Here is a 15521-nt window from a genome sequence, read left to right as displayed (position 1 = left end):
AACTCAGGGCTGGTGTCAACAGTGGTGCCCCCCTCTCCTGAGCACAGCACAACTCACACATGCCAAGGGTATGCTTGGGAACATCTTAGCACCGGGCAGACGCCCGTGCCCAAACCAGCAGCGGGCTCCTGTGCCAGGCATGCAACAACTTGTGCCCAAACGGCCCGTGATGGTTTCCCCTCAATCTGGCTGTCACTAGCCACCTGTAGCTATTTAAATTTAAACTTAATTTCATTAAAATTAAATAAAATCATACAGCAGTTCCTCAATCACACTAGCCACATTTTAAGCACTCAATGGCCACATCTGGCTGGTGGCTACCATATTGAATAGCACAAATACAGATCATATATGATGGACCATCAGAGGAAGTTCCAGTGCAGGGTCTGCCTGAGAAACTGTCTTTTAACCAGTGTAAATGATGGTCCCAAATATGGGAGATGACTGCATTCAGGCCTCCCTATCACCATGCCTCTTGCCCTGTCACTCTGAAGAATCTTCCAGCTCCTACTCCAGCTTCAACCACGTGACCTGCTTTGACCCATGAGACTTGGTATAAGCAGAGGTTTGAGTAAGTGTGCATTTCTGTTTCCACTCTTGGGCCCTGCCACTGCCATGAGAACAGCCCTGGGCTAGCCTCCAGGAGGATGCAGAGACAGGTGAAGAAGAACCAGGTGGACCAGGCAGCCACCCCCAGCTACGTGCCAACCGCGTTCAGATGCACCAGTGAGCCCAGAGCAGAACTGCCTGGGTGATCTACAGACTCACACACACACAAAATAACTATTGTTCTAGGCCACTAATTTTGGAGATGGTTTTTTTCTCAGCAATAACTAACTGATAAACCAAGTTCATCAGATGCATTATATCTGCCTTACGAAAAGTTCATGGAAAAGCAAGGCCTGTATCTTAAAAAGCCACCCCAACACACAGCTTCCCCACATGGAGCTAAGTCCAAGCCTGTCCTGGGGTGAGGACACTGGTAGCTTCTGCAGCCCTATCCCTTCGCCTGGACACCAACTGTGTTCAGTGTTCTGTGGCCTTGGCTCTGACCCAGATCTGAGCACAGCTGGTGGGACATGCATGAAGGTAGCACTCTGAAATCCACCACCTACCAGCTGCCACTCCACTTCTGGCACCTTTCAAGGCCATTGCAAGTCTTTAAAGTGGCAGAGACTGGCCACACCTGAAGAGTCGTGCTTTCTATACCTTTACACGAGCGCATGTGCAGAGAGGGCTCCAGCGTGGCTCCACGTGTGTGCCCGCAGGTCCACGAGTGTGGTTCGGGTCCAGAGACCTCCTGCATCACGCCAGCATGGTCAGTCCTCACAGGATGGGGGAGAAGTCCCCTTCAGTTTCTTCCCTGAGGTCCCCTGCCTAAATTCATCTCAACCCACAGGACTGTTTCATTTCCTCAGAGAACAGGAAGTGCCGTAGAGGGCGGCAACTGTCTCAGGACCCCCAAGTGCACACGAGGACATGCACACACAGAGAACACAAGCCCTCAGAGCTCCCGCATGCCCTCAGCTGCTGCAATTCTGCCTTCTGTTCGGACAGCCCCTGATGGAACTGAGCTGTCAGAGAGAGTTTAAGCTCCCTGTCAGCGGCTGGCTCCTCACACCTGGAATAAGTGATGCAGGCTGAAGGCAGTGCTCCCAAGGGACCACAGCCCTTGGCTACAGCCGCCTGCTCCCACTCGGCTGAAAAGGTCAGCTCTCAGCCTCTGAAGGTCTTATTCAGCTGCACTTGGGAAGAGCTGGTGGGGGGGGGGGGGAGCACAGAATGAGAGTCAAGAGCCCAAGCTAACTCTGCCACCCTCCTGTTCCCCAGGGATGGGGCCAAGGAAGTCTGCTTCTCCAATAAGTCCTTTCCTCCCTACAAGAGACTGAGTTTGTAACGCCACCTGACCCCCATTCCCCAAGAAAGCCAGCTGTCCACTGCTGCTCCCCAGAAAGGGAGACTTCCCCAAGAAGTTAGTCTAAGGACAGAGATGAGGCGGCTCTTGGGACAGCAGAGCAGGCCTCCCAGGAGCCCCTTGGCCCCTACGGAGTTCCGGACCTTGGCCCAGGCCCCTCTGCTGGGAGCTCTCTGTGCAGACTGGCCAGCCCAACCTACCTGCACGAGTGCAGCTCCTCCACCCAGACCCCTCTCCACTGGAGAGGGAGATGAGGGGGCCACCGTTGGCCTCGCATCAGCCCCAGCCCAGAAAGGGCAGGAGAAGGCAAAAAGGCCCACAGCTCTCCAAGGTGGCGAGGGGGGTGAGGGAGGCACGCACCATGAACAAGGGCATCGGCCACCCCCAGGGATGATGGGGAGAGGCTCCCAGGAAAGGCACCCTGGTCCCCAGAGAGAGCAAGCAGTTCAGGGAACAGGGGCGAGTGCATTCCTGTGAGGAATTTGATGTGACGATGCCCCAGGACGGGCCTCAGCTGCCTTGCCCCACCCTCTGGGTTCGCAAGGACCTGGTCATCAGAAGTCTTTGCAATACCAGAGCCGTCCTACTGACCTTCATGCACCCCTTCTTCCCGCCAATATTCACTGAGCGATTTCTTTGTGTTGCTCCCTCTCCTAGGGGCTGGGGAACAAGAATGAATAAGGCCACGGTGTTCCCGCTGGCATGGGACTTACATTTCAGGGGCTGGAGAACAGACCAGAAACAAATAAACACCGTGCTAAATAGATAATTTCCAATGGTGGTGCGAGTGCTGGAGAAAGTAGAGATTGGGCTGCAGGAAACTGCAGAGGATCAGGGTGGGAGAGGCCCCTGTGAGGAGCACCGGGGGGAAGGAGCCAGCCCTGGAAACCGCCCAGGAGAAAACACTCTTGACCCAAGAAACAACAAAACAGCACATGGAAATTTCCAGAATGAGGCATCTGGAACACCGAATGAAGAAGGGCCTTGCCCACCCACAACAGGGACCAGGAATAGGGAGGACCAGAACTGTGAGCTGCCAGGGAAGGAATCTGGGGTCCCCACCACCAGCAGTGGAGGAGGTGAGCACACGCGTCCCCAGTGCCCGAGCCCTGGGCCTCCTCTGCCCCATCCCTCCTCCCCTCCACAGACCAGCTTCCGAATGCTGGGCCCAAGCACCCTGTGGCACTTTCCAGCACTCACCTCTCTGCCCACTGCCACCCACACCACACTGCTCTAAAGCTCTTGCCAAAGCCATCAACGAACACGGACCCTCCTCTCTCTTCGTTTTCCATGGGTTCTCCAGAGCACCCAGCCTGTGACCGTTCATCCCTGAAGCCCTTTCTTTCCTCCTTGGGCCTCCAGACACACACATGTGCTCCTTCTGCTCCCACCTCTTTCCCAATCCCCTCCCCTCACTCACTCCTGCTCACATCCCCACATTCCTGGGCTTCCCTCTGGCATCACCCATCAGCTGGGCTCGGAGAACATCAATACCAGACACCCAGGCTGGCCAAGGTCTCTCCACTTATCCTAAACATCCTATCATGAGCCCATCTCCACGATCCCTTCCCAGGGTCAGGCACCATCATCTCCTTCTTGGGACTTCTGCCACAGCCTCCTACGAGGTACCCCTGACCCTGGGTCCTCCCCACCAATGCCTTCTGCCAGGATGTTTTCAGAGTTCATATCTGCTCATGATACAGCTCTCCTCTAAAACCTTCCATGAATAACACATTTCTTTGAAAGTTGCCAAGAAATTAATATCCTCAAAAGGATCTATCAATCACAAACAAACAATAAGCCTTGTAGAGACTTTATCGTTGTACATAAATAAACTCCATACACCTTAGCCTGATACATAAGAGACTCTCTGGTCTTAACAGCTTTTTTTTATTTTTGCTTGTGTATCACCATCACCTACTTCCACCACCACCACCAGAAACCATGCACCCAAATTCCAGAATAAAAAGCTCTTTGCCCTTCCCTGAACATCCCCCTAAACACACATCCCACACATCACCACACCCCACACGCACACACACACCCCTCATACATGCACTCATACTCTCAGCCTAGATGCTCCCAATTTGAAATTTACAGAACCCTACCTTTCCATCAAAACTGAGCTGAAATCATACCTCCCCCCAGGCCATCTCAGATCCTCAAGCAGAATTGATGCCTCCCTGAAGTTTCATAGCTCAAGGTCCTGGGAAGCAGGAATCAGGTCTTTCTCATTTCTTTGTTCAAGCCCAAGGCTCAGTGCCAAGCACAGAGTCACAGACAGCCAAAGTCGGCGGAATCAAACTAAACAAAAGCAAGAACCAGCCTGAAGCCCAGGGTGACTTCAGCAACCACACAATAGTCCTGCAGCTGATGGAGGCACAGCCCTACTAAGCAAGAAATTGAAATTGGGAGAGAATTTTCCCCCAAATCTAAGGTTAGGGCTGTAACTATCCCACTACTCCTTCTGAAACAACAAAAAAAAAAAAATCATATAGTCATGGGTATTTTAAATACTTTCTGAAAAGTAATTGAAATGAAAGAACACATTTCAAATTACTTCCCATACTATTTTCAATTTCCAAGAAATGTCCAAGCACTGAGAGTACTTATAAAGAATATTTTACCATCTGTAATATACATGTATATGTATGAAGGCTGCCACCTCACACCCAGAAGTTCACAGTTAGAAGTGTTTGGGGATTATTGGCAAATTTTCCAAAAGCTGAGACACAACTTTCATTCTACTGACTTTTTTTTTTAACTCCTTTCTTATCTGGCCCCCAAATACATAGTTCAAATTTTTTCCCAGATAGAGGTTTGCCCAAATTCAAGTTCATTTCCAAGACCTCTGCCCGGGCTCCTCTCCTCCTTTACTGCTCACTCCCCTCCCCAGCACCATCCTTGTCATTCATGTAACAGCTGCAGAACCTGGGTGTGATGGAGGCTGGGTCTGCAGGGGAGGAAGCAGCCACCATTTGCAAGAAAAGAGATCACAAAGACCCACCGGCTGTGGCTTCAATCCAAAGTGATACCCCTTCCCTCTGCTCAGAATACATTTGGTGCCTCACCTCCCATAACTCAGCTGCCCAGCTGTGCATTCCCTCCCTTTCTTCTCCCTCCCTCCTTCCTCAAATAGTTCCTGAGCACTGCTCTAGGAACAGCAGAATTTGAAAACTTCACAGCCCTGTCCTCAAGGAGCTCTCAGTCCTGCACGTAAGACTGAGCCCGTAGCAGAGAGTGGCTCTGCTCCGCCTTTCACTGAGCATCTCCCATGCGCCAGAAGGTGTTCCATGTGTAGAATGCACTTCATGGAGGCATCATCAAGCAGTGCGGGTGTGATAAAGGCCATCGCTATGGGAGGCAGGTGGTCACAAAGCAGGCCCAGAGGAGGTCAGCAAAGAGCGGAGCACAGATGGGGCACACCGAGCCGGCTCTCAGTAAAGCAGGATGAAGGCCTCTCTCTGTCATGAGGTGACACGGTCCCCCAGAGCAAATGCCCTCCAGGGCCCAGGCAGGGGCTGGCTTCAGGTTCTCATCTGGGAAGGAGGCCTCCCTGTCCTGGTCACAATCTCAGCTGCCCAGCTGGCCCTGGGAGTGCTCCAGAATGACCTCCTATCCCCAACCCCCCCCCCGCCCCCGCCCCCGCCAAAAAACCCTGCTCTCCATATCAACCATGTCTTTTATTTTCAGTATTCTGATGTTTTGACATCTGGGGCCTTGCTGATCCTGGAGGACTGCCCCTCAAAGGGATAATCAATTCCTAGAGATAGTAAACAACTCGCCCCAGAGCACCCGGTTCATATGCAAACCAACCACTCCAGGGCCCACACCCAACCATCCCTTCCATGCGCCTCACACATCTGAGCCACTATCCACTTACTCCAGTCACCCCAGGACCAGGCACCAGACATCTCGGCACAGCCCTGTGCCCCAGAGCCTGCCAAAACTATTCAAACTAGCTGCTCCAAAGCCTGCTCACCCCACCTCACCCATTCTCTCCTGCAGAAAGCACATGAAGGGCTCTTGCCCACAGCTTTCCTTCTTCCCCTGCCTCTTGATCAACCCTGGCGCTTCCCCTGGGCATGGCATGCCCCCTCCACCTGGGAATTGTCACAAACTACCCTTTCATCGGAAGTTGTCTCCTGATCTGCTGGCCTTGTCCACACCTAAGTAATACCAGAACACCCTCTGCATGGTGACCTGGGATGCAGCCTGGGGAGGGGCACACAGAGCAGCCCCATTGGCCACACTGCCCCCCAGGGTGGGGTCACAGAATAAGCATAGGCATGGGTTCGAATGCCCCCTTCGCTAACCTGGTGACCTTGGGCAGCCACTTCTCTGAGCCCATTTCTTCATCTGCAAACAGAGCTAACTCAACCTTCCTCCTAGAAACACTAGAATCTGTCACTGATAGGCATACGTTACTGCTGGCACAGAGCAAACTAGATGTTCAGTGACTGTCAGCTCCCTTCCAACCTTCTCATCAGCACTGGAAACGCCCCCCCAAAAAGGTTCCCAAATGAACAAATCATCTCTCTTATTCCAGAGGCTCATCAAGAAGGGAGGTGCCATCCTGACAATCGGGTGACACAATAGAAGACTAAAAAGGTCGGCTTCTCCCTTCTGTGATAATGGAAATTCCAAAGTTGTAAAGTGACTGAAGGGGAAGGTCTGTCATTGAAACCTCTCTGAGAAAGAGACCAAATTTCTGCCCATAATAGGGGCCAATAATATCCAGGAGCCCTCTGTTCAAACAGGTCTCATACTAAGCCACGAAACTATACGTGAGCAGATTCTGTAAAGGAGAAAGGGTCGTCTGGATGATTCCTGTGAGCACATTTACATGGTGTGTGCACACACACGTGTCATTTCAGACACAGGGGTCCATGGGCGAGCTCGACTCACACCCGCTGCCTGGAGTCCTGGCAAAGAAGGGCATCGTGTGATCATAATATGTTCCCTGCTCCCCAGACTCTGCTCCTTTCCATTTAAAAAACAAACACAAGGGAAAAACATTTTAAATAATCAGCCTGGAAGATGGAGATTAAAAACAATTTAAAATAAACGTCTACTCTGGCACTTTGGAAAAAACATACCACGCTGCATTAAGTGCTTTGAATTAAGTAAATTACACCAAGTAACTAATTTACATAATGATCAAAATTTGCATTTTACACATGTTATGATGAAAATAGGTTTATAAAATAATTCTTCACCAACTTCTGCTCCGAGTTGGGTTCCAATATTTGGATAAAATTCTGCGGTGTTGATCTGCTACTGTCTTTCATGTTTCAAATCTCTGGCTCCTCCGATATATTTTTTTTAATCTGGCAGGTCCCTATTCCCACTGCAATAAATAGTCCCTCTGATTTACAATTCCCTTCCATCAACTGAGGGAGATCATATGTTTAAAGAATCCATAATACACTAATGATTCTTAGAATTTTCACAAATAAAGTTTGATGTTCCTGTCATCTTTCACTTACTAGGTATTTGGTATTGATTTTAGCAATTCTTCCTCCAAGATTTGTAGGATGGGCTTAAAGTCCTACAGCTTTGGTTGCCATCTTTTCAGGATGAGGCATCAGAATGGCATTTCTCAACAGGCTTCATTCTTGCACCAACAGTCCCCTCAGGAGGGAAGCAAAGACTCCACTGGACGTACTCGACATACCTGGAGGAGGCTGAGCACAAGATCCGTAAGGAGACTGGCCACCAGTTGCAATAGGCCACCCCACGCCTTTGGGTCCTTGGTGCCCAGCAAGCAGACCCACAGCCAGAACTCCCTCTCCTGTAGGTGCTAGAGCCTTAGATGTTTCCTTTATTTTTCTCCTTCTCCACAGCCTGTGAGGAAGGGACAACCATCCCATTTCAGAGACGAGAACACTGAAACCAGAGAAGTTGAATCCCTCCATCAACACCACACAGCCAGCAAGAGGAACAACCCACAATCGTGCTTTGAGAAATTTCTGGATGTCTTCCTGGATTCCTCTCTAATTTAAGTAAGATCCTGAAGCAAATCTGGAAAAGTAATTTCCAAGTGTTTACCCAAAACAGCCATGTTTGAATTTCCAAGGCGACACAAAAACGATGACTTTGCTTTTTGACAATGCCACAGACAAATGACCTCCCTCCGTGGCATGACGGGAATGATGCCACGTGGTGAGGAAGATGGAATCATCCTCACTGCACTTGTTTATTAAGGCCTGGTTCTGTGCCGGCACCGTGCTAAGCATTTTGCACATGGCTTATTTAATCCCCATGACACCCTGATGTCTGGCCCAAAGTCATCCAGCCCATTAGAGGCAGAACTGACTCTGGACTGGATGAATCCAGTCTGGACCAACGAATCCACATCTCTGATGCCGGAGTCAGAGCTCTTTACCTGTATTCACCAATCAGCCAAAGGCACCTGGGAAGGGATGAGAAGGAGGCAGGTCAGAGCCCCCGACCTCCTGCAGATGCTGAGTTAGCTGCCTGTCACACACACTTCATCTGAGCCTCACGCACCCCTAGGGAATTACCAGATTATGCCCATTTCACAGATTAGCCCCTGCCTCAGAACAGAGCTGGGATTCAACCCCAGAGCCGTACACGGTCAGAGGCTCCGCTCTGTGTCACGTCAAGGCATGGGACTTGATGATTGTGGCCAGGGTTTCTCCCAGACCCCTGCCCAGGCCTAGAGAGTGGTCATTTCAAGCACATAGAGCTCCAGAGAGACCACGCAGCATGCTGGTCAAATGCTGGAGTCTAGCTTTTAGGAACAGCAAGAAGATGGAAATGTGATGCATGCTATTACCAGCTGTTAATTTGCAATCAGTATTAATAACTGACATTACACAGTGAAATGCAGCGTCTTCATTAATTCTGCAGATTATCACTATGGGGGAAAGCCCACGCTCCTGGAAATGGCAGCTCCACTGGGCTGCTTTGGAAGCAACCCTGGGCCGGGTTCCACATCTTCAAACCTGCCCATGGGGATGCCCAGGGACTCCGCCTGCTGACCCCAATTCTTGCTGCCCCAGGACCAGCAGCAGCCGCCCACCTCCCAGTGCCAAGGGTATGGGACTGGCCCCTGACTCGGGCTTTCTGCAAGCAAATGTCTGGGGCCAACTGTGTCATAACCATTGTGGAGCCTTGAGAGACGGATCAGACAAGGAGCTCAGTAGAAACAGACATGCAAGCAATGCTTGAAGATGTGCTAGGACCCACGAGAAGTACCTTGGGAAGCAGTCTCTTTCCCCAGGCAGTGTCGAGGGAGGAAAGATCTCCAGGAAACCTTCAGACAGCTCAGCCCAGGAGCTGGAGCCTGTGGGTACAAGTGGTCTTTTCCAAGTAGACAAGAGAGGGAAGTGTACTTCAGGCCAAGAGAAGAGCAGGATCAAGGGCCTCGTGGAACCCAGCAGCCCACCTGGGGGACCTGCTGATGGCTCTGTTTGGCCATGAGGGATGTGGGGCCTGACGTGCCCCTGAGGGAGATGGCCATGGTGGCATTGTTGGGACTGGCCAGAAAGCAGCAGGACAGAAGGAAGGGCACCAGAATGGCCTTCGGGTCAGCTGAGACCAGGGTTGTGGCCCCAACCCCACTGAGGGACCGAGGGGCAGCAAAGTCAGTTGCTCTGGAGGCAGCCAGAGCCCCAGTGTGCACCTGAGTGCCCGCCACGGCTGGAGCCAGGAGGCCTGAGCAGCTGCTGCCCAATTCTTGTGGGGGCCTTTCCAAAGCAGGGCTCTGCCTCCTGGGTTGGAGAGAATTGAAGAGCCTCAGTTGCCACCTCTGTAAAATGGGCAGGGTGACGCCTCCTATGCAGTAGGATCATTGTAGGGGCAAGCAGGATGAGGGGTGCCAGCAGCCGCAGTCTGCGTGTGGGAGAGCTTGGAACGGTGGGCCTGCCTCACCAGGGACACCACCGCCTCCACGCCACCTCCAGCACCACCCCGCCCCTCCTGCTCCTCCCAGGCCTTCACACAGGAAACCTCTGTCTTCACAGCTCTCTGCTGACCTCATGACAAATGTTCTTTTACTTATGCATTTAATTTACATAATTACTCTCTGATATTTACTCAGATTTAATTTGTTTCCTCTGGAACTTGCCTTTGAAGAGGCAGTGCCAACGAGAGCTGGGAGTGAAGTGCAGCAAGGAGCTCACAGATGTCACCTCCCCTCTCTGGGGGCCTCCGAATGCCACCTCTGAAGAAGGACCGGGCTCTGCCCACATGCAGGCACCATGGACAGAGCCTCCCACCTCCCCGTGTCAGAGGGTGGCCAGGCTGGGGAGGATCGCTGCCCACAAAGACCTCACAGTGGAGGGAGAGATGCATGAACACCAGTCCTAGGAACCACTCCCTGTGCCAGCACCAGGGCGGCAGCGGGGGGAGTGTGGGCATTACCAGGTGGAAGGAGGGCAGGAGTCCTCTGCTCAGGAGCGATAGGGAAGAGGCGGAGCTAGGTGTCAGACTGAGCCGGAGTCCGGAGGCAGTGGATGGACCCATGGCATCGCCAGGACCCTCTTTAGTGCAGCTGAGTGGGGGGTCCCAGGGGTGTCGTATAGATGAGGCTGGAGTTCAAGTCAGAGCAGACCACAGAGAGCAGTGTGGATACACCATGTGGTGGGAGAGAGGGTTTGATTTTGAAAAATTCGTTTGGCAGCTCTGTAAGAGTGGGCATGACCTGGAGGGCAAAGGGCCATAGCCCATCAAAATCTCAAGGCCATGACCCAAGCACAACAAGGGCAGGAGCACTGGGGTGAAGGGAGGGCCTTTGGCTGCAGAGAAACAAGGTGAAGGAGGAATAAAATATGAGGGAGGCCGGGTTATGCTTGCCAGGCTGGTAGACGGGGAACCAAGAGGAGAAATGCAGGAGGGGGGTGGGGGCGGGGGGCTCAGTGCTGGAAAGACAGCCACTCGGCCCCAGGCCTATGCTGGGCGCACAGGCGCGCCTCCCCTCCTTCACCTCCCATCTGGGATGCTGATGGGGACAGGCCCGCCCAGGCTCTGCTGTCCTGCGAGCCTCACTCACCCCCAGTTCTGAGCCTCTCTCCTCCTGGTTCCTGGGCTGCTGTTCCAGGTCGCTGGGCTGGAGCCTCCCCCAGATTTTGTCCTTTAAAACTCATTGACTTTTGTGCATATACACACACATACTCACTTGCATACACTTATATATTCACACTTGTAAGTGGGCACACTTGTATCCATGCCTACATTCTCACACTCATATATTCACACCCACACCTTCGCACACACACTCACATACTCACATTCACTCCACACACACGCACTCATACAGTGGCGTGCTGGAAGCCGCCTGTACCATCTCATGAGAGGCTGTGGTTAAATTCTCAGGGACTTTGTGAGCCAGTTATCGAACACAGCCGCTATAAATTAAATTACATAAACGTATAATTAAACAAATTACGTTACAAACAAAATTGACAAATACACAAAGCTCATCACTTCCTAATTATTTTGCTACATTTTACTATTATCTATGTTCATGGAGCTACTAATGTCTGTTGTGTCTGAAATACCACTTAATGGTGCATCACCCCTTCCCAACTCCACGTTCAGTGATATCATGACTCTCAAAAGCAGTCACCACAGAAGTATTTACACCCCGGACACCAGCGAAACTGTAAGGCAGGGCTTTCTGTTTCCTTGGAGAGCCAGTTGTTGAACACTTACCAGCACACCAGGGCTCACGACCCTAAGCACATTCACACCCCCCACTCTCACGCACTCAAATCTGCGCCCATGCTTACCCACGCACATGCACACACACACCTGCACCAACACACTCACACAGCGCCACTCAACTCACACACTCACACTGACACGCACAATGCTCTCTCACTCTCTTACACACACACACCAGCATTTCATCTCCGCTAACATCACACAGATGGTCAGAAACCACAGCCACGCCAGGAAGGAGACCAGAACTGTACCCTCTGTTCACCCTGGCCTTCCCCCGCGCTCCCTTGGGCCCGGAAGCTGATCCCCTCCGGAAGGTGTCTGTACTAGAGCCTCCCCATGCCTCCTGGAGGGCACCTCACTTTAGTAATAAAAGCAAGATGATAGCAGAGATCAGTCATAATGGGGCCAGCCACAGAGACCAGGAGCTCTACAAGTCTGGGTGAGACGGCTGGACATCCTGGCCCAGGCAGTCAGGCCATTCTGGGAGCAAGCACCGGTGGCAAAGGGCTTCTGTGGCCCCATGCAGCCCTGCTAAACCCCCAAATTAAACTCGCATCTATGTTAATTAAGAGCCAGGATCTGCAGGCCTAATAGAACCGCCGGCCCATCCATCACAAGCTAGTTAACTCCTGCCAGATCCTCTTGGGCCAGATTACAAATGGGATCCAGGGTGGGGGCCAGGGGAGGCAGCGTATTATCCTGAAATATAATCTGAACTTTCCTTCCAAAATGCCATCCTCGGGCTGATCCATCACATGCCCACCCCCGCCTGGGCCCGCCACAGGCGAGGCCTGGACCACGGCACCATCCATCACCAGCCTCTGGAAGGTCCTGGAAATGCCAGGGCTGCTCTAGGGCTCCAAGGAGGATGGGGACAACTGGGCTAACAGTTTGATCAATGCCAGGGGGCAGGCCACGGGGACAGAAACCTGGCTGCCAGGGCCAAGGCCACCCCCGCTCCTCCTCCCAAAGGCAAACATCCTCCCTGCCAGGAGCACTGGGTCGGGGAGGAGAGGGTCAAAGACCAGCCACGGAGCACCTTCTGTGCACTGGCCCCACACGCTCCGATGCATGAGCTCCTCACAGCAAGCCTGCGAAGGCAGTATTAGTATTCCTGGTTTACAGATGAGCGAATCAGAGCCCAGAGAGCTTCAGTCCCTCAAGAAATAGAGGCTGACCTGGGCAGTCTGCCCCACTCTGCTGCCCCAGAGAAGTGAACACACCAGAACATCGAGCCCCAAAGACCCCATTCCATGGTCTCCAGGAGGCCCCCTGACTCCTGCCTGACTCTGGGCTGGCCTCGATATCCCGGGGGGCCCATCCCAGCAGCAGCAGGTGTCCCTGGCCAGTGGTCAGGGATTCTGAGTATCTGATTCACCGCTGCACATCCTGAGCTCCAAGCATGGAGCCTGGCACATAACAGCAGCTCAATAAAGCATCATGGGGGAAATGTGCGCATTAACTAATGAAAGGCAATTCTCTGTCCAGGAGAGGAAGTCCACATCCAAGAAGAGCCTCCTGGTTGAAGCAGAAGCCCACACTGGAGCTGGGTCGTGCAGCTAGAGAGGAAGGGCTGGCAGGGCTCCCATCACGGGCTGGCCTGGAGGACACACCTCTGCCCACCATGCCCTCCCCAGGAGCAGTGACCGTGGGGGACATCCTGGCAGTGCACCAGGCACTATGCCCCGTGTCTAGCCCTGTGCTCCCCATAACTCATCTACTCACCTCAGCAACCCCAGGAGGGCAGTTCTATTATCATCCCCACTTTACAGATGGTAAAACTGAGACTCAAGAATGGTAAGTGCTAGAGCCACCATTCCAAAGCCTCTGCCCTTAGCCTCTCTGCTTTATGGGCACGTGGCTGCCACACAGAACGCCCTCATTATTGTTAGCCCCCTTTGCCTTCCAGGAAAACCAACAGTTAAACCCACACTCTTTCCAGTGTCCCCCTCCCAGACCAGCACCATGGGCTGTCCAGTGCACTGAAGGCTGGGGACTGCCCTACCGTGACCCTAAGACCGAGCTACCCCAGCCTGCAGCCGACGGCTCAGGGCCCACATTATCGAGCTCCACGGCTCCGCGTGGGTGGCCGGCCTGCCATTCTCCACAGCAGCAGCCACGCAGCCTCTGCTCTGGGCACCAAATGGGCTCTTTCATAACCCACAGCTGCCTTTTCCCCCAAATTCACAAGAGCAATTGGAGATGCAGATTCCAATTCTGAGTCAGAGTTTTCATCACGATCCTAGTGATTTCCAGTTTAGAAGGAAATAAGCACCTCAGAAAACATTTAGAATTAATCCTACCATCCTGAAGCAGCAACAAAACTCCATTAGCGAGGAAATATGTGCAGTACATCGCAAGCCCTGTCACTGGGAGAAAAGAGAGATCCAATTGTCTGCTGGCTGGCTCGGGTTCCCGGGCAGTCGGAGGTATCAAAGCTCTACGGAAGCTCTCCCTCCTCATCCCCACTCCCCTGCCCATTTTCTCTGACTACATACATTAGCATAAGGGAGGGACAGGTTGATGGTCCTCAGGGATCTCTTGCGGGAGGAGGGATGGAGAGTGCAGGAGGGGGAAAGTCATGAATCTCAGACAGGGCTCCCCTGTATGCCCCTCAAGGAAGGCCTGAGGATCCACTGCACAGATTACAGGCCTGGGGAGGATGGGAAGGCAGAGTAACATCCGGGGAATGCAGGTGACTCAATGCATTCGAGAGTGACCAAGTGTGCCAATGGCTAGGAAAAAGCCCCCGGACACCTCGGGTCTGGTCCAGTCCACACTCTGAACTCATGCTCCTCCTAGAAGCCAGGAGGTCAGGACTTCTAGAGCACCACGCTTGTGCGGAACTACCAACTCCTTTACAGTGAGGCAGAATCAGGAGCTCAGAGATCAGAACCAGCACAGAATCCCAGAAGGAAAGGGAGAGAGGGGATCTTAGGTAATGGTGTTACTGTCACAATCCCTGCAGCCACAGGGGAGGGAAGCTGGCAGGGGTGGGGGGCGCCATTTAGCTGAGACTCAGGAGTCAGCACCCTATTCTCTCCAGAGCCCTGACCAGCCTCTTCTCTCCCCTAGATGATATCATTCAGTCCTGTGGCTTCAAATACCACCCACACCTGAGTTACATCACTACCCTGGACTCTGCCAGGATTTTCAGACTCATCTATCCACTCAGAAATAGGCAATTCAAGCTTAACCCACCCAAAAGGAGCTCTCGATTCTCAACCCCCCATTTGCTCTGCTCCCCTTTTTAATAAACAACAACCGAAAGCCTGGGAGTCTTCCTGGAGACTTCCCTTTTCCTCACTCCTCCCCTAGGATCCACCAGAGACTTTAAGCCCAACCTCTCCCCACCATGGCCACTGCTGCCTCCCTGGTCCACGCCACCACCATCTCTCCCAGAGGCTATTCTGACAGCCTCCTACCTGGCCTCCCTGCCTCCACCCTCGCCCTCCTGCCATCTGCCCACAACACGGCAGAGACAGTGATTTTTCTAAGCATGAAGCAGACCCGCCACGGCCCTGCTTAGGACCCCACCAGCCTCACAGCACATTCAGCATAAAATCCCAACTCCTCACTCAGGACCTAAGAGGCTCCGGATGACACGGCCCCTGACTTGATCTCCAGCCCAATTTCTTTCTCTCCTCTCCTTCTCACTCTCCAGCCACACAGCCCTTGCGCTTCTTTTTTGAGCACTTCAAGTTCACTGCCACCTCAGCGATTTCACACATACTGTTCCCTCTGCTGGAAAGCTCTCCCCAGGTTTTATCTTACTGCCTCCTTCAATGCATTGTGTTATGCATATGTCCAAATGTGACCTCCTCAAAGGGATCTTCCTCGAGCTGCCGGGAGGCCACCCTCCTCCCCCACCTGTGAGTCTCTGCCACGTCCCCTTCCCTCTCCTCCATAACAC

General features: G+C 52.8%; 1 protein-coding gene across 2 annotated transcripts in view; it reads right to left on the bottom strand.

The window, feature by feature from the left end:
- GRID1 (glutamate ionotropic receptor delta type subunit 1) overlaps positions 1-15521 on the bottom strand; it is a 655245-nt gene that overhangs the window by 455349 nt on the left and 184375 nt on the right. The gene's annotated exons all lie outside the window — the stretch shown is intronic.

Source organism: Hippopotamus amphibius, chromosome 5 (genome assembly GCF_030028045.1).
Source record: "Hippopotamus amphibius kiboko isolate mHipAmp2 chromosome 5, mHipAmp2.hap2, whole genome shotgun sequence".
Taxonomy (NCBI): Eukaryota; Metazoa; Chordata; class Mammalia; order Artiodactyla; family Hippopotamidae; genus Hippopotamus; species Hippopotamus amphibius.
The sequence above is the reverse complement of the archived record's forward strand: the minus strand, read 5'-3'. Positions and strand labels throughout refer to the sequence as shown.